A 23,859-nucleotide genomic window follows, 5' to 3' on the forward strand; every position below is an offset into this window, starting at 1 on the left:
ATTAGTATCTGAGGACCTCCCTCCTTAACATGATTAGTATCTGAGGAGCTCCCTCCTTAACATGATTAGTATCTGAGGACCTCCCTCCTTAACATTATTAGTATCTGATGACCTCCCTCCTTAACATGATTGCTATCTGTGGAGCTCCCTCTTTAAGTTTGGGGTAATCATGCCTTAGACTCCCATGAGTGGAACAATGCAACTTAAAAATGTGGGAAATATTAGCATTAAAATCCAAATGTTTAACAGCCACCTCTGCTCTGCATACCAGAGGTAACATACAGGAGGACAGCATTCCTCACAACTGTCCAAAATGTTACAGAATATCCAGATTTTTATTTTTTTTTCAATAATTTGTATTTATTCTTTTCATTGATCTAAAATATCATACATAATAGAACAGGCAGAGGTAAGACCTCTTCACAGTAAGCAGTTGTTATACATTGAGCGTAGTGCAAACAGAAATAAAACAATCAACCAATACTATTTACACTATATGCATAGATGCTTTCAATATTCAAGAGAAAAATTGTTACATTTCAGTGAGAGTTGTTGTGATTGCGAGTATACCTTAGAAAAAGGAGGGAGAGGAAAAAGAAGAACATTTCTTGAGCTATAAATATAGTTTAGTATGGGATCTCTTATTTGTATTTAAGTTTGATATATTGTCCTGAGCTAGGCAAGAATGATATTGAAGATTTGTTCCCATAATTTCCTGTGTTTGATGTTTTTATTCCCCTTATCAATTAAAATTTTATGGTCTAAAAGATGTTTGGTCGCCATTATCTTAAAATTCTCCCAGGATATGTTATTTAGGTTAAGCCAATTGGTTGCTATATAGAGTTTCAGTAAGAGAAAAATATTGATCATACTAATTGCTTGAGTTTTAGAGATGTCATTTGGTGGGATATGTAGAAGAGTGAATTCCCAGGTGAGTGTGGATGTTTGATAGCCCATTTTTTGTAATTGGAATTTAAGGGAGTTCCAAAGTTTAAATACAAATTTACAGTGCCAGAATAAATGGAGAATATCAGTCGTTTGAATTTTACAGTGAGGGCAAAGAGGGGATTTTGTAGAGTTAAATTTATGTAAGATAGCGGGTAGCTATGGGATAACTAGCATATTTCCTTTAAAAATCCCTCAAACCATTCTCACTCTTACCACTAATAGGAAAAATAAAAACAAAAGAGATAATCAACAATTTAGGCATCACTTTCACAACAAACAATAAAGATTTTTACTCAAATAATATAACTCAAAAATGGCAAAATATTATTTTAGACCTTAATAGATGGAAAAATCTAAAACTACCTTTCCTGGCAAAAGTCTCAGTAATTAAAATGAATGTATTACCCAGATTACTTTATATATTCATGACTACTCAGTTAAACATACCCAATAAATTTTTTAGACAAACTCACACTTTGCTCGCAAAATTTATATGGGAAACAAAAAAAAAAACCAAAATCTCATATACCAAACTTTCGACCCCAAAAAGTAAAGGTGGTCTAGACCTTCCTAATTTTGAAACATATTACCTAATTACGAACGCTAATAGAGTACTGCGAATAGCTGAATACAACCCAAAGAATAAAGACTGGTCCCCGATGTGGATAATAATATACCAAAGACATATCAAAAGCTTGGATATCAACCCCAAAGCCTTACCATTTCTAAATACAGGTTTAATAAAACCATGCAAAATATTAGAACCCCTTAAACACTCCATCTCACTAACTCAAAAATTCTTCAAATATCTAAATCTGACTCAAGCTACGATGATGCTACAACCCTTACACAAAAATTACAACCTTAAAATTAACAATCAGTCTCAAAACCTGAATCCCTTTCCTAAATTAACTAATATAACCATCCAAGATATATACCCATACATTAACGGTTCTATACAAGAAATAAGAATCATTTGAACCTCCCCAAATTCTATCTAGTGATTTTAAGGCAAATTAAAGAATTATGTACCAGCTATTTACAAAACTGCAACATAAGCAACAATGATATAACAACCTGTAACTCACTATGGAAGACCATCCTCTCAACTAAAAAATATATCACTAATACATATAAATTAATCAAAGACATTAAATTCCAAAAATATTTGCTTGTCTCGGATTATTGGAGAAAGAACAGTCCATTCATCAATACCCTTCAACTAAACCAAACTATCAACTTAACAAATAAATCCATACCTCTTAAGAATTTGACATTTACCCAACTGATTATCTATAACAACGCATATTTCACAGCATATCCATATTTCTGTCTCACATTTTTATTTTCTTGAAAATCATTTAGGATTGATGTCACTAAATAATGACAGACATTTAGATTAGATTTCACACCCTGCGGAAAATACATGCTAATGCAAAACCTGTTATTCTAGCAACTTTCTAAGTTTGCAACAATATTTAATATCAGTTCCTGATGTTGAGCCTTTGTTTCCCCTTTATTTTTAACTTTGTGCAGACATCTTTCCTTAAAAGATTGAGAGATATGGAGGACAGTTATCTTTGTATATTCCGTGTGACCTTTGTATAGTAGTACTAGAAATGCATGGCAGCATGGAAATATTTAAGCTGCAACAACAACAATAAATAAAAGTTCAATGCCTTTGGAAGTTACTTTTTATATGTAAGTTGTCTTAAGAGCATAGACATGGGCATCAGTACCATGGTTTCCTTGCATATCCAGTTCTGGCTGCAATAAACAAACTAATATTGCATCTCAGATGGCTTGCCTTCTGTATTTCTGCCCATGGCTTTCAACAAAATCAGTGCATTATTATATTTAATATCTCTCCATGTTGTTGGGAATATCAGATATATTCTAACACAGAACAGATCTGGAACTAAGTTAACTTAACCATTAACTTATTTCATGGACCTTATTCAGCAGGAATTTTATGGTTATAACATATAGCAACATAAGGCAACATGTAAGTTTTGCTGCATTCTGTTGTTTCACAAATTTATAGTTACATTGTCTCTTTCCTGGGTCCATTTAATTCACCCATAACATTTTTGTCAACATTAAGAAAGAAAAACACAATAAAAATACTAACAAACACAGAAAAGACTTGAAAACACAGTTATGGATTTTGTGTCAGAACAGGATATAAACATGAAAATGATATGCCATCTTGGACATCTGTGGTCTAAACTGTCCAATGAATTCACTCATAACAGTTTTTCTTTTTCTTTTTTTTTTTGTCAGCATTATCACAGATAAGAAAGCAATAACATAATAAAACATACTAACAATCAGAGAAAACAGTTGAAAACATTCTTACAGATTTTGTGTTAGAAATGCATTATGAATAAGGAATGTTATATCATCTTGGACATCTCAGATCTAAATTTAGTGTTTTATATTACTTTCTGAAAGAAAAACAAATGCTTGCAACCTGCAAACCTTTCCTTTTTATAGGCATAGAAGCAGATGTTAATGTGACATTGTGTCAGAAGTGGAATTGTATATTAGTTTCACATATTAATCAGTTATCAAGTTTCAACATGTGTAGCATCCAAGTGTACTGTACATGAAAATATGTATAGCAGACATTTAGAAACTAAATCTCTTTTGTTTGAGTCTTGAAAAATAGCAGTTTTATCCTGCCCCTCCCTTCCACACCCCTTAACCATAGCCTGCAGCATTAGTTAGTGCAGGTTTATAATTGCTAAAAAATTTAAAATACACTTGCACAACTTGTAAAGACTTCTACAATATATTATCAATGTCTTTTTTTTTTCCTCACTGGGTGAGGCAGACACTTTCTGGCACAGTAAGAACTAAAGAGGGTGTGTCCGTCAATGAGAACATCTGATACAACTGAAGTAAATGCCATGGAATTTAAACATTTAAGCATACACCCTGCTACAAACCGCATAGTTCTCATGTCAAAGTATCAGAGGTGGTGATGTTGCAGTAACCTTTACACTCTGTGTTTACTAGCCCATGCATAGTATATGTCTGCATGGACCTGTGATTTTGTATGTGTGACAATTAAGAGCAATACTGAATGCAAAAAATGGAGTAAACTAGCACACAGCAAATGGTAGTAAATCCCAAAATGAACAGATTACATGGTGTCAGGGAGTATACTACTCTATGATGTCAGAAAATAAGTTACTCTTTACTAAATGCTTTAATCATAGAAACAAAATGCATACTGCCCCTAAAGATATGAACAGATAGCATAGTATGCTGAGAGCAATTTAGTATATGGAGCACAATTTTTGGTCTCGGACTGCATGAAGAAAGGGGAGTACTGATGTATACTCCACCTTTAAAAGGGAATCATTATCCTTGAAATGATAAGATGAGGCCTAAAAGGCAGCAGGACTTACATGAGCTATGTAATGTTTGAGTGAGAAAGATTGGGTAGCTTCTAAGTGATGTATAATGTTTGCAACTGGGAGTGTGTCAGTATGGTTTGTGATGTAAAATGCTTGCGACTACGATTGTGTCGGTGTGGTTTGTTTTCATTTATTTAAAGGTATGATTGCTTATGTAGTAAGTGATGGTTTAATGAAGATGTTTCTTATTAAAAAAAGCAGGAATTGAATAATTTATGTAATATTACTTAGGTTATGTAATATATAGCAACATATGTGAAGTATAATGTTTGTTATGTTAATATACTTTGATCACTTTTATATGAATGTAAATTTGCCTATATCACAAGTGATAATTCAATAAAGGTGTTTGAAAAAAAAACAGCATATAGAAAGGTTAGATTACTCCATGCTAGGAATGAAAGAAAATGACACTGGTGTGGCCCAAGTAAGGCAGGCAGATAATAGCAGGTAAAAAAAGAAGAAGAATTTAGAGATACGAACAAGTGAAAAAGAATGAGGAGGAAAAAGAAAGATGCTAATGTGAAGAAGGCAAAAAAATAAAGAAAGAAAGAAAGAAAGAAAGAAAGAAAGAAAGAAAGAAAGAAAAAGGGACACTGTAAGGTACTATATGTCATGTATATCTATACAGTCAGTTTAAGCAATAACTTATTTTGTTTCAGTTTATGAAAATAAAAAAATAGTAACGTCAGCTTCTTTGCAAAATAGAAGCTATTTTGCGATGACAAATTACATATTTAAGCATTTCATTATTATTTTCTTGTAAAAGATCCAACAGGTACAAACACCTTTTAAAGAGATAACCCAGGAGCTTTGTTCCATTTAATCTTACCCTGAGCTACCCAGTAATTTCCTATCAGTGGATATTACTAGGACAGGGAAACCCATGACCTCCAAAGAAGAAAGGAGCCATAGTCCCTGGCTGCTTAATCACTGAATATTACTAGGACAGGGAAACCTATGCCCCCCCCCCCCCATGAAGAAAGGAGCCATAGTCCCTGGCTGCTTAATCACTGAATATTACTAGGACAGGGAAACCTGTGCCCCCCCAACATGAAGAAAGGAGCCATAGTCCCTGGCTGCTTAATCACTCAATATTACCAGGACAGGGACACCTGTGACCCCCCCCCCCCATAAAGAAAGGAGCCATAGTCCCTGGCTGCTTAATCACTGAATATTACTAGGACAGGGAAACCTGTGCCCCCCCCCCCCCATGAAGAAAGGAGCCATAGTCCCTGGCTGCTTAATCACTGGATATTACTAGGACAGGGAAACCTGTGCCCCCCATGAAGAAAGGAGCCATAGTCCCTGGCTGCTTAATCACTGAATATTACTAGGACAGGGAAACCTGTCCCCCCCATGAAGAAAGGAGCACTAGTCCCTGGCTGCTTAATCACTGAATATTACTAGGACAGGAAACCTGTGCCCCCATGAAGAAAGGAGCACTAGTCCCTGGCTACTTAATCACTGGAAGCTAGTAGGACAGAGAAACCCGTAGCCTCCCATGAAGGAAGGAGCTCTAGCCTCTGGAAATAAACTGAGAACCAGTCTCCACTAAACGTGGTAAAGAAACAACAAATTCACCAGAAAAAAAACAAAAAAATCACCACTGCAAGCTGTAGAGTCAGGCTGACTAGGTGCTTGCTACCTCCAAATAAGTCCAAAACTGCTGTTCATAGAAGCAAGAAATATTTATTGTAGAAAACAACAAACCAAGCACTTTTGCCCACCATAATCCTAGGGTATCATCAGAGTTGAAAAGAGCACATCATTTAAGGACTGAGTGATGTGCTGTTTTCAACTCTGATGATGCCCTAGGTTTATGGTGGGTGAAAGCACTCAGTTCGTTGTGTTCTACAATAAATATTTCTTGCTTTTATGAATAGCAGTTTTGGACTTATTTGGAGGTAACAAGCACTTAATCAGCCTGACTCTTACAGCTTGCAGTGGTGATTTTTTATTTTTACTAGGACAGGGAAACCTATGGCCTCCCGTGAAGGAAGCAGCCCTAGATCTTGGATATTTAATCACTGGATATTACATGAACAGGGAAACCCATAGCCTCCCATGAAGGAAGGAGCTCTAGCCCCTGGCTGCTTAATCAGTGAATGCTGCTAGGATGGGGAAACCTGCGGCCTCCCATGAAGGAAGGAGCCCTACCCCCTGGCTGCTTAATCAGTGAATGCTGCTAGGACAGGGAAACCCATGCCCTCCCATGAAGGGAGGAGCCCTAGCCCCTGGATGCTTAAGCATTGGAAACTACTATGACAGGGAAACCTGTAGCCACCCATGAAGGGAGGAGTCCTAGCTCCTGGTTGCTTAATCTTCCCTTCTTGGTTGCTCTTGTGACTCCTCCACCACATTAGACAGCAGGCTGAGAAGAATGGATGTAAGTGTTGCTGTAAGTCGTTGTGCTGCTTCTTGCACTTTGAACATCCCACATGGCAGTATGTACATCATTACTAATAGTTTGTATTAACTGAAATGAGTCTATATGTAACTATATGTGTTCTCCTCTAGATGGTACAGATTTGATATAGCTAGCCTATTAGTGCCTTTTTTTATGGTGTGCTTGGCCAAAGTTTCCACGACTCTCTGTCTGTCTTTCAGGCTGTCTGTCACGTCCGGTTAGTTAATTCTGAACCTGCATCTTCTGGTTGCTTTTTTTTTTAATTTTTTTCTGGTCTTCTTGGTCCTACTTGTAACTTTAATAGTAACTCTTCTTCTTCTTCTTTTTCTTCTTTCAGCTTTTCCCGGTTAGGGGTCACCACAGCAGATAACCTGTTCCCTCATGATTGGCAGTGGAGTTTTACGGTGTTGAGTTGCCAGCCCGGTGCCCAACCTTCCACAGAAGGCATACACATGCATGCACTCACACCTAGGTACAATTTATAGTGTCCAATCCACCTACAGCATGTCTTTGGGATGTGGGAGGAAACCAGAGCACCCGGAGGAAACCCATGCTGTGCAAGAGGTTCTCCGGTTTGATCCTCGGCAAGGGTGCCTTCTGTGTGCAGTCTGCATGTCCTTCCTGTGATCGCGTGGGTTTCCACCGGGTGCCCCGGTTTCCTCCCACATCCCAAAGATATGCTGTATGTGGATTGGACACTCTAAATTGGCCCTAGGTGTGAGTGCGTGCATGTATGTGCCTTCTGTGGAAGGTTGAGCACTGGGCTGGCAACTCAACAAAATATTGGGGATGTGTATTTCTATTATCATTTTCCTATCTGATTGTTCTTATACCTCACTTAGTCTTACTTGTCTCCTGTATCCTTTAATCTAGAAAGTGTCTTTAGGTCACTGTATAATCCTGTATGACCACTGTGCAGTGCTATAAGGTCACTACATAGTGCCATAAGGTCACTTTGTAGCACTGTTGGGTCAAAGTGTAGTAATACAGGGTGACATTGTAGTACTATAGGTTCACTGTACAGTGATCTAGGGTCACTATAATGTGTTATTGAGTCACCAGATAGTGATATAGGGACATTATATAGTGCTGTAGTGGCATGGTGTAGTGCTCCTACCCAGTCAAGTTGCCTTCTGCCTTTAAGTCTGGTGCCTTCTATAGGAAATCCTTATTGGGTAATTTTTCCATGTATCATACAACACCAGCTAGGTCACTAGGAGCACACCAAATTTCTTTGTTATTAAAAAAAAAAATATTCACCAATACATAATAAAAAAGTAAAACACATTGAGTGTTTTTGTCCCGGTCAATGGAACGTCATCAGAATAATACAATTCTTCACTTTGCTCCTTTTACAAAGATAGCCCCCTCCCCCATTCAGTTAAAACACTTCTTATTAAGCTTATGCTACACAATGAAATTTAATCATTCCTATTCATATTAATTCATCCATCAAAAATGTTCATAAACTAAAATACATTAAACATTATTACTGATACTACTGTCTTATTAAAAACATCCAAGGATAAAAAAATGAAAGGAAACAAGTGTTAAAAATATGTGTCTTTCAAAAGCTAGACAGATTAAAAATAGTCAGAATGTGTATAAACCCTAAATACCAACTACTGAAACTTATGAAACAATATAGTTGCTAAAAACTGTTTACATTTGACAAGTTGTCCTTATATCGCATTATGATACTGCCTTTCATCTTAAAACACTACTAATAGATACCATTTCTTTCAGACCAAATTTACCTGTAGAATTAGTTTTTAGTTGCCATTTAAGCTCTTTAATCTCTAACCAATCTTTTCATGGTCCCTCTTTTTCATCCATCTTAACATTGTCCACAATATACAACTTAAATATGTGACCATTGTTATCTTTAATGTGTCTAAATAAGGCATTACATTCATCTTTTTTTGATATTGTAAAAATGTTGATAAATCTTACCTTTGATGACTTTTCTGCTTTGCCAATGTAAAAACTGGGACATTCTGTACACTTAGCAACATATACCACTCAACTGCTCAAACAGTAATATTTATTCGCAATAGGTATATCCCCATATCCTTCAATAATGAATGTATCTCCTTCCAGGATCCCACAACACTGACTACAATGTCCACAGGTCCTCATACCCAGGGAGATGTTAACCTGCTTGTATATTTCTAGGAGGTTTTTAATGCACACATCCTTCTTATAAATCACTCTAGGAGTCTTTCCCAGTTGCTGACATAAACTATTGTCTATGGAAAAAATGACCCAATTTCTAACAATCACATCTCTGATGGCTTGAAAATCTACACTGAATGTCAAAATCATAGTTTTTTTCACATTTAACTGGTCACACCACTGATCCTGCTTGTGAAAAATAATATCTTTTTAACCTAACATGGGGTAATATAGCTCTTCCTGCCTTTTTGTCCAGACCTCTTCAGATAAACTCATGATAAATGCCCTGGGATAGCCCTTTTTTTAACATCTCCATTAACTTAGTGCATTCCTCATAAGAAAAGCTCATCTTAGGATAACATCCTGGCTAAACAGACCATCTATCCCTTAACCAAGGCTCTCTTTTGGAAAAGAAGGTGTCAACTGGTAAAGTGCAAAAGTGAATTTGAATAGATGGGTTTTCTAAAACTAGCAGATTTAAATTTAAGTTCTCTATTTTTAGTAATCAACACATCTAAATAATTCATCTCTTCACCAGAATAATTGATAGTAAATTTAAGAAAATCTGTTGTACCACTGATATAAGAAAATAATTCCTTCAATCTGTCCACTGTACTGCCCCAAAAAATAATGATGTCATCCAGAAAGCCATATAGGGCCAGGATGTATAAAAAGAAGAATTAAAAGCATAATTCTGTCCCGAAAGGCCACCACAAAATTAGCAAAAATGGGGACTCAAGCTTCCTCCATGGCAATATGCATTTTTGACAAAATACCTGCCCCTTGAAAAATGTATAGTTGTTAGTGAGTATAATTTCCATCATACTTCTAAGAAAAATTATATCAGCATGGTCCAATTGATTATTCACACATAAGTATTCATAAAAACAGTCAAGACTTATTTTATGTGGAATAACTGAACGTCTTTAATATCTGTTGTCACAAAAATCAACTGGCCATTATAAAATTAATCTGTGATTCTAGTTAAAAAATCCCACAAATCCTTGTAGACATGATAGATATTCATCATCTCCTTCTTAAGTTCAATGTCAATAAATTTAACTAAAGAGCTAGTGTTTGATGATTTAGTATCTGTTATTGGGAGTAATGGTGGATCATTCAAATCATTGTGTATTTTCATAATTCCGAATATAGTGGGAGTCCTCAGTGCATCTACTCTTAAGAAATCATATTCCTGTTTAGAGATTTGTCTCTGTGTCAAAAAATCATGCAAAGGAATATCAGTCTTATGGTAGGCGTGTGCCAACACAGAAACTTCCGTGACATGCAAACCACCTCATAAGCAGGTGAATGTCATACAAATTAGGCAGGTAGAGCAATCCAAAAAGCAGATAGGCAGCTCTTCAAACCCCGTATCATTGTCAGTAGTGTACAAAGAAAAATTCCATGTACAGAAGTGCAGACAGACAAAAAGGGTTGTAAAAATGTGGATATTTGGATAGACATTTCATACCACAAACACATATGAGCAAAACAATCATCCTGTATGTCAGAAAAGTTAAAGGAAATAAGTTAAACTATTATTTTTTAATAATCTAGCCATGTTTGCATGGCACTCCACAGTGCGCAAACATGCTTTATAAAAAAATTTAAAAAAATGGAAAAACAAATAGTATGTAACAGAAATATAGTACAGGACTGCATGTGGAGTCCCTACAATGCTGCATTGGGTAGACAACTGTAAGCCCTTATTTACACGATCAGCATATATTGCCCCAGTCCAAGAGGGACACAGGCAGAAGCCCTGTGGTGAAATAATGGTCGCTCAGCCAGTCATAGAGACGGCATGTTCTGAGGTGCCTTGAGGTGCTCTGCTTGCCATTAGCCAGGGTTGTGTTTCAAAGGTGGGTTAACATCTGCAAGACAAATCTCTCCCACCAGCATGTATTACTAAAGTCACATACTAGGTTAATGTCCTTACAGTGATTAATCCATGTACTATGCCACCTACAGATATGCAGTATTAACAATCAAGTATGGTCACACATTGCCCCATATGCAAGGCAGAGATCACCTCTGAGTAGTCTATATGCCACAGGCTACAATGACGCTCATTTTCAGACAATCCCCATTGAGCACATGCTGAAGACATGAAGTTCCCTTGTGAGGGACCATACTGTTGTGTGCAAGAGCCAGTACTGCTTGGAAAGGTCCACTACCAAATGGCCATTACACTCAGATATTGGCATACTGATGGAAGAGTACATGGAGGTTATGAGTATGTCAATTACAGGCGATTGCTTCCTCAGCTATGACACATGATTCCCATCATACCACTTAAGAGACATGGTGACCTGAGGCACATTAGGTATAAACCTGTGTGACCAGGTCTGTGTGCCCAGTTCTTTCACCCTTGAGTATGGACAGCACATGTTGCAACTGATGTGCTACTTACCAGGTACATAGGTGTTGCTGATGGAGATGATACTACATATATATTTACATGCAGTTTATGGCCATTACTATGTCAATAGGCATTTTGTCATCACTACCCTCTTGTAGGATATTGACATAACTCACAGACTCCATGAGTGCTCCCACTTTGCAGGCATCAGCCAACATTGTTAGCCACAGACAGTAGTATTCACTTGTATCATGGCTAAATGGATTCCAAGAAGTAGAGGACACAGGACTCAGCCTGTTGAACACTGCTGCTTAAAGATCAATTATTGGAAGCAGATGTCCCTATGTTAAGTATGTGTGCCATCAATGGGCCATTAAGTGACCCCTACAATGATAGTACCATGGATGACTAAGTGGGTGCTTTGTAAATAATGCTTGAGTGCAGGATATAGTCAGACAGCTTGACTCAGTCCAAGGGGTTGTATGCCCTGATGACCCCTCACCCAGGTCCTTGGTGATTGCCTCCGAAATGTCCACCATGTTTAACAGTCATGATCCCCCTGTCAGACATCCAAACTATGTACAGTCAACTGTGTGTAGATCACATATATGTGTGCTGATCAGCTCCGTGATGATTGCCTCTTCGGCCATACAGATATGGATAATCAGGCAAAGAGGTCTATAGTTGTGGTGGTCAGTGCATGCACCACCTCTGTGCAAGGGTATAAAAGTTGCCATTGACCAGTCAGCTGATGTCCAGCCAGTGGTTTCAGTATGATTGCAAGGTATTCCCAATGGTGTTAATAATCCATGAGACATCCCATGTAGGATGCACCCTGGGATGTTAGCATGTCCAATAGATGCTGTGTATTCTCCATGGACAGGCCATTTATGACCTGCTCTGTAGCTATGGAAGTTATGGGACAGGTTGTAGGAATGCATGCATCACATGTGGTGGGGACAGGGGAATGAAGTTGACATAGAACATGTAGAACTAGAGGTTAGCTATGGATACAGACCCATTCTATGTGGCATCATTAAGTATGAGCTCACCGACAATCTGGGCCTGTCCTTTGATGTTACACATGTATCTACACTGTGCATTGTGTTTTTTGCTTTGTGTGGGTGGCTAATTGTGTCACTTACCATGTCTACACAACATCACAACAGCACTATGTGGTTGTTGTAGCAGAGGAGGTTGTGTCACCATTTTAGGGAGGGGGCAAACTCACCCCAACTGTCACACAGCAATGTCCACCTCCTATTGTACAGCCTGATAATGGCAGTTGTCCACCAGGAGGAGCCTGTATTCCTCCTGTCAGGTACAGCTGAGTTCATGCAGTTGTAATGCTGCTGCCATAATGAATGGGTGTACAGCTTTGCATACTTGCCAGCCCATCAGAGGGGGGTGGTCCTGTCAAGCTATGTAAACCATCCCATAGGTGATAATAAATGGCTTTGTTGAAATATATGCCTGTACTGTCTGCAAGGGGAGGTTAGCACTGGTAGTTTAATTACACTGATCTGTGGTCAGATCCCACCAAGGAGGACCTCACATCAGGAGGCTGCAGTGGTCAACCGTATTGGTAAACACATGATGCAATATGTTGGTTCCCCTTGGGGGAGATGTCACGGCACTGCTCCAGGACATTGTAGTTAAGGATGTAGACTAACTTTTGGCCAAGTGAGCTGCAGCATGACTAAGCAACACAGCTGGTGGTCACTTAATGTCACCCCACAACACGGTGTAATGATATATCTTGATAGACACATGTACATACAAATATATACAATGGGTGCCTGAATACATGGAGCTGCTCCTGTAGCCAGCTATTGCTTGATTATGTGCCCTTCCAGTAATGAATGGTTCCTGCATTGTCTCCAGGAAATCATGGTGTTTCACAAAATCTGGATGTGCTTCTATCCTTAATGAGTATATATACACCACCTGCATTACCTTGAACACTGTTATTTTGAGGTGTGAAGATGTGGATGGACATGTACTCTGGTATGGCTGTGGTGCTGTCCACAGCCTTGAAGCATATGTCTTTGACTCCACACATGTCTGCATAATCCATTGTGGGGACACACTCCAAAGAGTGGGGTTCAGTGTTCCCATACCTACCGTGTAGCAGCATAATCATTATGTTATATAAAAATGGTGTTCTCATTGCCAACATTTCCCTGAACAGTGCATCTAAGATGCACTGTGGGGGTGTCAGTAGCTGTGGCTGTTACTCCAAATCTCAGGGGTGAGAGATGAACACCATCATTGGTGAAGCTTTGATGTCTGTTGAGCAAGGCATCCCAGGCAGACATGTAGTAGATCTCCTGACAATGACACCACACAGTAAGGCAATTATTGACTTCTATCAGTTTCCATGTATATTGAGCCATCATCCTAGGTGAATGCCAACTGCAGCCAAAAAGTATGAGTATCCCCACGAGAGACATAGACTGGCTAAGCACAGTCATGTGTCTGCATACGGCCGGTGGTTTATGTCCCTAGTCGTACACATCTGCAGGAACTATGATGTCAACATTATGTTAACTGATACCTTTTGATTTGCAGAAATGTGTGGTAAGGCCTATTGTGTCAACCCACAGACAGCTATCTGTGATTTGTCTCATATGTAGCCACTTGACACAAACATCAATGTGTCTCAAAATGTAATCACCTCTGACTAAGAAGTGTGATTTTGTGTTTTGCCTTGAGTACTTGACCAGTGAGAGAGTGGTGCATGGAGTATTTTGTGCACTGTGCACTCCTGAGGCAGGATTATCTGAGGTGTCTGTTTGGCAGTGTGTCTGGTAAGGAGCTGCACACATGCAGGTGTGTGTGATGTGGGTGTAGGTGATGCAGGATGTGTGCTGTGCATGCTGGCATAATGGGTAGGGTAGCCTAATGGTTAAGGTGTTTGCCTTACAAACACAAGGTACAGGGTTTGAGGCTCGCAAGGGATAATTGGCTAGGCTTAAAATGGCTCACAAGGGCAGCTAGCTTAGTACTAATCTATGAACCTATGAACCTATATGTAATGACTGCTGTTGGAGACACCATGGCAGCAAGGTTTGAAATGCAGTCACATCTGTCACATGTGTTTGTGTGTCATAGGAGTAGAGGGTTGGGGACACTCCCAACATCTCAGCAGCAGGTCATACAAAGGTAATGTCATCCTGCCACACCCTTGGGGTTGACAGCCTGATATACAATGTTTGTATGCACAGCCTGCTGTGAAGATGTGGATGCCCATGCATGCATGGCAGACTTGTTCAACCTTGCTGATGTTACATTGGCCTTGTAAGCATACAATGCCTGTCAAGCAACTAGACAGCACACTGGTTGTTGTGTGATATGATGTGGGAACACAGACGTGTATCAGGTACATAACTGTACAGTGTGACATTCCTAGGGCATGTAGCAGGTGGACACACATTGTCCAATGGTGGCCAGTCCACTGCAGTAGGCCATATAGCCATGTCATGCAGATATGCACCAATAATCTGTTGAAGGGCAGGATGCATGAACTGCTGTAAAAGTGTTACCTATGATGGCTCACCACCAGTGTGCTGACTGTTACAGCAAGACTGGACATCTATGTAAATGGACATTGTATATTATATTGTGGCACTACAGCAGTGCTACTAATCCCCCTTTTGCCACTTCCCTAGTGACATATCATCAACCCTGGAATAGATGGCAGAACATATGCAAAAGCCAACTGATTGCCCAGGTTGCTAATCAAAGCATCTACTTGGTAAAGGGTATGTGAAGCCCATAGACCCTTTCATGACATGGAACAGCTATGTGGATGAACAGACAGGCTGTGTCCTGCTTGTCATCATGGGCTTCATTGTACTGCTTTGCATGTGATGCCAATAAACCTATCGGAGTATGGTATCATATGTGAGAGTGGTGTCATTGAGACCAGCATTAGTAGTTGCCAGGTCCCAGCAATTCTGTGCCCTCCCCTGCTTTCCACAGTCTTCACAAGGTAATTGTGTCCTTCCAGTACATACCTCTTGGGTAGTATCCAACTCCAGAATACCTGTGTAAACCCCACCTTAACCTCAAAGGGTATACATATTACACTTCCTTAACATGTTTGTCAGTATTCTGTACACACACCTTTGATGAGTCTTTTCTTTGAACATCCTGGAAGCAACTGCAATACTTAGTTGCACAAAGGACAGCTATCATGTAGTGCCAATCAGTGCCCCCAGATCTCTGAGTCATGTGACATGAAATGTCATGAAAGGAATTAGCATAGATACGAGCAGTAACACTGTCATACACCTACTGACAGTGGACCACACAGTGTCTGTTGTGCTCAAGGCCACATCGTGCCTACTGACTCTAAATGGTGGGCCCCATTGAGTGTTACACTATGCAATGCATGATGGGAATATTACTAACTCTACCTACCATGGCCTGACAAGGTGTTTGACAATATTAGGCCAGCAAACCTTGCTGTAAACTGTGTATGTTATCTACAGAGTATTACATCAGCTTGTAGGTAGGCAGGTGTCTGACAGTCACAATCTGGGAAGATAGCATTGGGAGGCCTACGCTGCAATAATGCCAGTCACCAGTGTATTTCCCCAGACATCATTGATGGTGTACCCCTTCTACCCATTCTCTCTCTGCAGTCAAAGCCATTGTCAGTACCTACTGACTGGCTACATTAGCAGGTGATTGCACATCAGGAGCTGTCACTGAATCCTACATGGAAGCAAAAGTTACCCAGGATGACCTGTGACACACATTCAGTTGTTGTCTGAGCCACTGACAAATACTAAATACCAATGACTGCACAGTACTATACTTTGGAAAGTCATCCACCCCTGGGAAATATAATAGCGTCTGCACACCACATACAGTTGAGCCATTAGTCATGCTTGTATAGACACAGAGAGAAATGTAGCCTTTGACTTACAATGGTCAGTGAGATGTGGGGATGCATTCAATGTTGTACAAGCTAAACAGACATGTATGTGAAGTAACTTCCAAACAGCCATTGCCATATTGAATGTGGCACTCATCACACCTATCATTTTGTACAATGACACCCTTGCTATGTCACTACACAGGCATATCATACACCTGTAGCAACCACACAGTTTCCATGGTATAACAATACACATTCAAGATAACTTGTCCTATGGAGTCCATGTCAAGACCATACATGTGTAGTGTGTCTCATAAATGCTTTCAAGGGGATGTGTATGGCTGCCATACAAGAAGGTGTACAAGCATCCATGACAGAACTAACATATGCCTTACCCATCCTACATACCTACACAGTCACTGTGGTATACATAGTGCATGTTAAAGTGACAGGTATGTAACACAGATAGTACATATATATAACAGGCCCCCCATCCATGTGAAGCACACATCTGCTGTCAGGTTATAGCATGGGATGCAGAACAAGACAGTCATAGCTGTTGTTGCACAAATGTCTGTACTGAGCACAGGAAATGTGTAGAAGGGTCATCCCCAGCACCACAGCTTGTAGATGTGTTAGCTCCCACAACCCTGATGACACTTATCAAGGGTATCAGACCTTTTCACAGATTAGGGATGTATGAGTATGCTGAATGACACCATTGTCCTTGTTAGCCTGTTACACACATATGGACTTATGGAGCCATGCACCTATATTGCTGTACTTTGCTGAGAATATATTTCTTCTGTGCTGACATTCGATCATGTGCTGTGATGTCTCTGGCTTTATTGCTGCTGTGCATCCATACATGTCCCCAACAGAATCCTGAAACAGAAACAGAAACAGGCCCATGACACACCTTTCATTGTGTAAGTATGCATTCATTACAACATCATATAGCATAAGGTACACAAAATCATATGGCTTACTCATTACATGTCAGCATACAGTATCTGTCAGTAACCACTACAATTGACACAGCAAAACAATGCAATACACAAGTACTTGTTAATTTATATAGTCACCCTGTGCATCAGACACATATCTTCATTTCCCTGCATCAATGATGAAGATGACAAGGATGTGGTACATGTATAATCACTTGCACAGGGTGTTGTGTGGGGGTGCGTTGCACAGCTTTGAACCATGCATGATAGAGCTGACAGTTCACTGTCTCTGGACCCAAACACGGGAACTGTATAAGTGGTGCTAGTACCTGATGGTGACTGCTGTCTGCTGGGACCATGTCCTCCATGGGAATACCCAGGACCATGAGCCATGGCCTGCCACATCTTGGTGTGGACAGCACACTCCCCTCTGTAGCGTTGGATGCACTGCCACTATGGGAGTGTGATTGTGCACAGTCACATGGACTCTCAACAGATGGAGTTGCTGACCTACGTCCACTTGGACAACGCTCAACTCCAACCACACATTCCAGCACAGACACTGTGCATTCCAAGACAGACACTGTCTCAGCCTACCGTCTGTCCACTGCATCAGTGAACCAATCCAGGGTGTCACCAATGCGGTGTCGGCAGTTGCGAATGTCAGACTGTGCTGCATTGATAACCCTGAGCATACATATGGAGTTCCTTTCAGAACATGTCTGTGCCTCCATGATGGCCCAAAACATATGGTGAGTGAACCGTGATGTGACAACTGCAACAGGAGGTGGAAGGACAGCAGGCTTCCCATGAGCACCACTATCAATCTGCCTGTATGGAACCTCACCAGCTCTCTGACAATGACCAGTGTCTACACTCACTGGAGCCATAGTTGCAAAACTTTCCAGTTCAATGTCCTCACTTTCTGGCTGTCCAATATGTCTGACCGCTGGGAACTAGGTATGTGCAGGCATACTGACTGTATGTGGTGACAATGAGAGCAGAGGAGTGATGTCAACCTCTGGGACATATTCAGTCCTTGAAACCCCCACCTGTGCCTCACTGTGGCCACCATCATCATCAGAGTCTGAAGAGACACTGACATCAGGTTGTGTAGAGGACAGAGACCAACCTTCCTGGTCACCTGTGATAAGAGAAGAAAAAGCAGTACATTAATACCTACACTATTATGCTCTGCAGTACTATATTACAATAAATGTACAGCCCTGTACACCGTTGGCACTATTACAGACCTGTTGAAACCCCAATCTCGTATAGTAGGACAAGAGGACATTACTATTCCAACAAACAGCCATAGTTGCTTGTAAATAAAAGCTCTTTACACAGCAATCTCATCAGCAAAAATTAGATACATTGTTGACATTTGTGAAGACTCACTGCACAGTTGACACAATATGGCAATGGCAATCTGCGATGTCCTGACAATACTGTTGCATCTATCAGTGTGGGGACACCTACAAGCCATACGTATAGCTGTGACATGTATACAAACATAAAATATCTGTGCAATTTGCAATCATGCTGATAGTACAGCACTCCAGGCAGCAGGCCTGGGATGACACTTTAGGGATTACATTGCTGCAAACTTACACCTATTACAAAACAGTGTCATGCTTACCAGGAGCAGGACCATGGCCTTATCCAATACCTGATGGACCTGTGTAAAGTGGAGGGAGAGGTAATGTCACTACCACCACATTTTGCACCACAACAAGGTAATATATCTATAGATCTCACATTTACAGCAGCTACTATATTAATTATTGTATTGGCCAACATCTGAGCATGAGAGTTAAACTGCAGTTAAAACCATGCCCCCAAAGAACACAGACCTGGCACCCATGTAAGAATATGTACATCCTGACACACTGAATGCTACAGTATTGCAATCCTGATCATACTAAGCTTACCTGCATGCTCCTCTTCCATGGAAACTGTGGCACCCACAACCACAATGCACAGTGTGATGGATGCCTGGGAGCTGTCATGTGTGCCTAGGTTTGCCAGGAATTCCTCAGTGGCCGAGAGTGTTTGTTCTGCTTCAGACCCTCCACCAGTGATGCCACAATCCCTGCCTACATCTGCTGCTCTTCTGCATGCAGCATTGATCATGTCCATTGCACGGTGTTGAACCTGCTTATATGCCCTGTTCTGATGACCTGTAGCATTTATGTTATGGACAAGATCAGCCCACAATGCTGCCCACTGTTCCCTGCTATGCCTTATCCTGGACAGTAGGAGTTCATGGTGTTGCCAGAGGCCTTCAAGTATATTCTTATTCTCTGCATCCATGAAATGTGCATGTCATCTTGGGTACATGTGTCCTGAAAGACAACTGAATGGGAACACATGACAAGATCACATAGCTGGAAGTACACTATGTAGAGATACAACAAGAACAGAATGGCTGGCAGTATCTACTGCTTGATCACACATGTCATATTCCACAGTGTGCAAGCATATTGACTGTTTGGATACAACTAAGATACTAAAGATAGTCAGCTATTCCCATGTATGCCATGACAGATACTGCTGTATAATCATACACCCAGCACAGGAGTCTATTATAGTGTGTCCCTTAGGGGCAACCCCCTCCCCCCGATAATATGTTAAAACAACATGCCAAACAAATAGCAGTGTGCCATTACAACCACTATAAAAAGACAGTCCCATGAGACCAGTGTGCCACATTGACAGTAGACATTCCACCTTTGATATATTGCACATCCTCTGTATGTGTAATAAACCTGGAGAGCATTGACATGTCATTATCACAGTTTTAAGAAATGTTGTAATCCTTATTCCCTGTAAGTATATTCACACATCTGCATCCTGTTGTAAACAAAAAGGTTACATACCTGATGGAGTGCAATACTCCTCTCTTGGTATGTGGTAATATTTAAGATTTTGCAAAAACGTGTTCTGTGTGAGGAAAGTCTCATACAGAATCGTTCCCCATAGCCAGCTGTTTGCCTTTTTAACATGCTTCTCATTAATAGGTGATTGCCTTTTAACCAATCTGTAGTTCTGAAATGCTAATTGGAGCCAACACAGCTGATTTGCACTATCATCAGCCAATGACATGCAACCTCTGTACAAGATATAAGGCCTTTGTGTAGGTTAGAAGCTCTTTCTGATATGCTGTGCTGGACATTACTGGGGTGAAGAGACTACATTATCACAGAGGATAGGTCTGTATCATCACAGATAATATCCCTGAAAACACATACTTCTACAGGTGTGTAGTGTCAATTGTGAATACAGTGACTACAATTATTCTGAGCTGATGTAGCACCTACATACCTCTCAAGCTGTTAACATAAGACAGTATGGGCCAAGCACTAACAAATGCAGGTGCACAACTACACAGAACAGCTTCATATAATGTGGACTTATATAACTACCACGGTGTCCTGTAAACAGATTTGGTAATACATTGCATTCCAGGTAATTATTTATCTGGTAATCATGTGACAGATTAGGCAGTTCTAATTACATTATGAAAAATCATGACACTTGAAAGGCATGTTTGTGTACATTAAGTAAACTATACAGCCATCATGCCTTAGTTGGCAGGCATGGGAGTAGAATCCAATAGCTGTAACTGCAGGGGACATCTGCAAATAATGCAAGACTTGACTGCAGCAACTTAAAACAGACATGCAATGAATGCAGCCCTACTGAAAATATTAAAACAGATTTATTTATGAAACCACAATGCTGCTTAATACTTTATTGGTGCTGCTGTTTATTATCTGTGAAGTCTGCACACAATATCTGTCCATAAAGTGGGCTACCTCACCCATATACTTTTGTTCCTGGATTGGAAGGAAAAGAGAACATTAAGTGACTAATATTGGCTTGGAGACAGCCTTGAACCACATTACGAGTTGAGTTATATATTATTCAGGTCATTACTTTTGCATTCTACAGCTATTACAGTTTTACACGACTGCAGCAACCTTACCATAGACATGCGATGCATACAGCTCTAGTGCAATCATGTTATGACACCACAATCCTGCTTTACACCTTTTTGTTTATTGGTATTGTTTATTGTTTACTGCAATACAATTGTTATTGTTCATTTATTGCACTACAGTTCCAATTGTCCATTTATTGGACTATATTTCTAATTGCGCATTTATTGCACAACAGTTTTTATTGTTTATTCTTTATTGCAGTACGTTTTTTATTCTTTATTGCATTACAGTTAGCATAATATATCTGTACTTACCACACTCAGAGCAACCTGGTCAGGTGCTTGGCATGGTACTGAATGTTGCAAGTCTTCTCAGCTGCAGCTATTGGGAGGGAAGCACACCATTATGCATACCAGTTTTGCACACATTATGCTTGCATTTTGGTAAAACAGTGGAAAAAAAAATACTTACATATGTGCGGGGCATGCCCAGCCCTAGCCTCTTGGACCCAGGTGTCCAAAGTTCCCCTCTTTCTATGCTTCAGATCATCATAGTGGTGATGACACTGCTCACCAGTATGGGGGATACCAGTAGCACTGGTAAGTTCCCTGGCCAACCGATCCCAGGCCTCAGCCTTACATTCTGAGCCCTGGTAACCTCCCTGCAGCAGCTTATGTTCATAACTGCATATCAGAGCCCAACAAAAACGCTGGGCTTCTGCACACCCCATCTCTGTGCCTGAAAGCACACACCCTCTCCAGCACTGCCTGGCATACCAGCAGATCAACAGACTCCAACAAATGGTGCAGAATTCCCACCTATTAGCCTTAATATAGGCTGTTTTCCCACACTCACATGTCATTTCTCAACATTCAAAAAATCACCAAAGAAAACCAAAAACCTCCGATGATGTCCCATTAATGTCAGAGCTAAAAACAAACTGCAGTTCAAACTTCAATGATTTCAGCATTCAGTATAGTTCAGCATAGTGCCACTTATTCACAACATAGTATCCACAAACAGACTGTCAAGTGCTTTCGTCCCTCCACAAATAGTAATGGGACTTCTTCAGAACAGCCATAAAAACTACAACAATTCCTTTTATACCACCCCAATCCCATTAATAGTCTAATCAAATTAACTTTTAAAGTGACCTATGCATATAATTCCCTTAAAATCATATAACAATGAAACATATTCCCTCACATAAAATTCAACAACTGTTTACATTTAAAATCACATACAAAAAAACTTATAACATAAATACATATGTCTATAAAATAATCTAAAATTAATGTCAACCAAGTTACCTTATACCAACTCTGAGTATAATACCAGCATTCTGTATACAAGAATACTGATATTCTATACGAGAGAAATTACATTCTAAGTAAGAGAAATACACAAAAATATAATCATACAATAAATATTACACTGAATTACATATACAAAAATATTACACTGAATTACATATATAAAAAAAACTTTTTAGTGAGACTAATCAGTCATAATTTTAAAGCTCTCTTTCTAAGAATAGGTAGTAGGAACACATTGTCATTAATTCATTAATACCTAGGGATTTACTGTGTTTAATCTAATTTGTCATTGTAGTTCCTTCAACTCAAGGTTTAACTCCCACCAACCACTTCTAGGGTCATTTGGAACCATGTCTAAAATACCAAAGTTAAATCTAGGGAAATGAGGGCATTGAGTGATGTCTAAAAAAAGCATTGTTGGTATTTGTTTTCTGTATACAGTACATATGTTCATATATTCTTTGTTTAAACTGTTTCTCTGTTTTTCCAACATAATAATGCCCACATCTTACACATAACCCAATATAAACAATGCCTTTGGTGTTACAGTTACCCTTTTATGTTTTAATTTCAAAGGGTATCCCCGTAAAATCAGGGTACTTTCCTTACGTATATACTGATATTGGTTACATGCTCTGCAGCATGTTGTCCCCCTAGTGTATATGACTTTCCTAATTAAATTCTGCTCAAATAATGATTTACAATTCCTACCAGTTTTATAAATGAATTTTGGTGCTCCACCCACATACTTCATAAGATCCATATTACCTTTAAATGTTGTCCAATTTCTCTCAACTATATTTTTTATATCCTTACTTTTTAAAGCATACGGGATAACCATCCCCATTTTAATAGTCTGTTTCACATTTGACATATTATCCTCCATCTTTAATCCTTCCCTACTGCCTAAAAGGGGCTTATACTTTTTACCCCAACCAGCTTTAAGCTCTCCACTTATATCGTCTATTAGCTTTTTCAGGTAACCCCTCTCTATAAACATTGTACTAATTTTACTCATTTTAACCTCAAACAATTCTAACTCAGAGCACATATGAGCTGCCCTGACCAACTGTCCCTTATATATATATTTGTTTTTGTATGCCCAGGATGACAACTATGGTAATCAAGATAATTATTGGAGAATGTCTCTTTTCTATGTATCTTAGTTGTAAATTTCCCCTCTCACCATATCCTTAGTAAGAGTGATGTAAAAGTAGTTTATGACATCATCACTAAATTTAAAAAGCAAAGCCAGCACCATGTAAGCATATCCAACCTTCTTTTATTGTGGCAACACCATCAAATTTAGATTGGTTTCGGCAACTATGCCTTCTTCAGTGATCACTGTAGAAGGCAAGGTTGCCGAAACCGGTCTGAATTTGATGGTGTTGCCACAATAAAAAAGGTTGGATATGCTTACATGGTGCTGGCTTTGCTTTTT

This window comes from Protopterus annectens, chromosome 3.part0 (assembly GCF_019279795.1).
Source record: "Protopterus annectens isolate FY-2018-M chromosome 3.part0, PAN1.0, whole genome shotgun sequence".
NCBI lineage: Eukaryota > Metazoa > Chordata > Ceratodontiformes > Protopteridae > Protopterus > Protopterus annectens.